This window comes from Cenococcum geophilum, assembly GCF_001692895.1.
Source record: "Cenococcum geophilum 1.58 unplaced genomic scaffold K441scaffold_7, whole genome shotgun sequence".
Classification (NCBI taxonomy): Eukaryota; Fungi; Ascomycota; class Dothideomycetes; order Gloniales; family Gloniaceae; genus Cenococcum; species Cenococcum geophilum.
In genome coordinates, this window is record NW_027137565.1 from 3735385 (window position 1) to 3738287 (window position 2903).

Genomic DNA, 2903 nt, shown 5'->3' on the forward strand with positions numbered 1-2903 from the left:
ATACTCGCATTACGGCATCTACTTATTTGCTTTGTCTTAAGAAGGTCTATAAAAAGGTGCGTTTTAAGAAGTAGAAACTTATAGAATAAGGTTTATAGAAACTTAGTAATAAAAAAACGGATTCTCTTTTAACAGAGAAGGAAATAGATCTAAGTAGTTTGGCAACTACTCTTCCTAGGTCCCCCTTAGGTAACTTATTCTTTAGTAATCCTTTTTTTTAATACTGCCTAACCTAATCTCTTTCAATACTCCTATACCTTTCTTATAGCATTCTTTAAATTTTTTAGTAGCTCCTAGGTAGTCTTAGTGTAGCCTATCTACTTAACCTTATACTATATTTTATTATTAATATCCTTATAGCTAATAATCCTTAAAACTTGCTATTTATCTTCTTCCTATCCTCTATACGTGTCTTCTTTATAAACTAGTAGCTTAACATTCCCGTATACTGGCTTTAGTATTATAATATACTATATAAGGTAGATCTTTATTTTGGCTAGTAGGTCCAACTTAAATATAACTAGTGAAATTTTTTATATAATTTTAAAAGGTCCTAGTCTGATATAGTTTAACTTCTTACTTAGTCGTTAACTCTTAAAATTTTTATATAGTAGCTATACTTTATCTCCTTCCTTAAGATCTAGTCCCTTAGATCTCTTAGCGTTATAGTACTTTTTTATTCTTTTTTATACTTTCTTTACTAATTCTATAAGGTCTATATAAAGATTCATTAATGTCTTTATCCTTTCTTTAGCTGTACTACTTATTTTCTTTACTTATTATAGTAATAACGATATTCTTAGCTTATATCCATAATTTGCCTTAAATAGTAATATGCCTATTCCTTCTTAAGGTGTTGCATTATATATAAACTATATAACTGGTAGTAGTAATACCTAATTATTCTATATATAATTAATATAATGCTTTAGATACTATTCTAGTGTCTAATTTAATTTTTCCATTTAACCGTTTATCTGCGGATAATATACGGTAAAAGTTATTGCTCGAACTCCTTACTTTGCTAAGAATACCTTCTAGAATACTGTTATAAATCTTAGATCTCTATTTAATATAATCTTACTTAGTGCTCTATGTTTTATAAATACTTCCTTAATATAGATTCTAGTAATATCTTCCGCTGAAATTTCTTCTATACATACTATAAAGTATCCCTACTTTATAAGCTTATTTACTATTATTAAGATCGCATTATAATCTTGTCTAGTAATAGGATCTCTTAATTTTAGCAACTTAATAATAAAGTCCTATAATATGACCTCCTATAGTCTCTCTGGTATTTTAATAGGTTATAGCCCTCTATATGGCTTATGCCTCGTTAGTTTATTCCTTTAGTAATCTAGATATTCCTTTATTACTCTTCTTATAATATTTTAAATTCTGTTAATAATATACTCCTCCTAGAGTCTTAATACTAAGCCTATAGCTCTATTATATCCTTAAGTTAATCCCTTATAGAAGTCCTCTATAAACTACTCTGCTATACTTCTTAGGATATACTTTACTTCTCGGTTCTTATATATATCCATTTATAGATCTTCTAGTTATGCCTTTAAAATTCTTTATACCTAAAAGCTTTTTAGTGTCTTATAAACCTTATCTAGTTCCTCTTAAGTTACTATAATTTTAGGATAATTATACCTAATTAATCCGTCTATATCTTTTCGCAGTAAAGCCCCTAATGGCTTTTTATTGTTCTGTAGTTTAGCCTTATAACTTAGAGCNTCTNCNNNTATATTATNTNTACCCTTAGTATANTAAATCTTAAAATNGTATTCTATAAGTATCTCTACCTATCTAACCTATCTTTAGTTAAGTTCCTTTATTATTAGGAATTCTATTAGGTTCTTATAATCTATCTTAACTATAAATGGTTTCTTTATGCCTTATAAGAATACTCTCTATTCCTTTAATACTATAACTATACCTAATAACTCCTTATTATAGATGTTATAGTTTAACTCTGGTAGTATTATCTTCCGACTATAGTATGCTACTAGGTGCTATTTATCTTAATATTTCTATATAAAGTACGCCCCTAGTATATAGTCTAATGCATCTATTTCTATAACCGTTTCTAGTCTTAGTTAATAGATCTTAAGAACTGGCTCTTAGGTAAATAACTCTTTAACTTTCCTAAAGAGTTTTTTTTGTTCCTTTCCCTATGCCTATAGTTCTTCTTTCTTTATTAATTATGTAAATGGCTTAATATCCTTTAACTATTATGCTATAAACCTTCTATAGTAATTATAAAACTTTAGGAACGATTTTAACTATATAACGTTCTCTAGTTCTTACTAATTCACTATAGCCTTAATTTTCTTTAGATCTATACTGAGTTGGCCTAGTTTAATAATAAATTTAATAAAATCGGTCTTCCTGGTAAAGAACTCGCATTTCTTAATTATTATTAGTATCTATTCCTTTTATAGTCTCTTTAAGACCTATTTAATGTATTCCCCGTATTCTTCCTTAGTTATTAAGTAGATAATAATATCATTAAGGTATACTATAATAAATTTATCCAAGTATTCCCCTAATACGTTATTAATACGCTTTTAGAATATTACTAGTGCGTTTATAAGCCTAAATTGCATAACTAATGGTTTATATAGTCCTTCCTTTAACCTAAAGGCTGCCTTCTATTTATTGCCTTCCTTAATTCTAATTTAATGGTACGCCTATCTTAGATTTATCTTTATAAAGATTTATGCGTTACCTATTCTATTTTAGATTTCGCTAATTAAGGGTAAAGGATACCTATCCTTTCTGGTAATGCTGTTTAACTATCTATAGTCGATATATAGCCTTAGTTTGCCATTTTTCTTTAGTATAAATAGTACTGGATATCCCGCTAATAACTATAATAGTCTAATGTATCC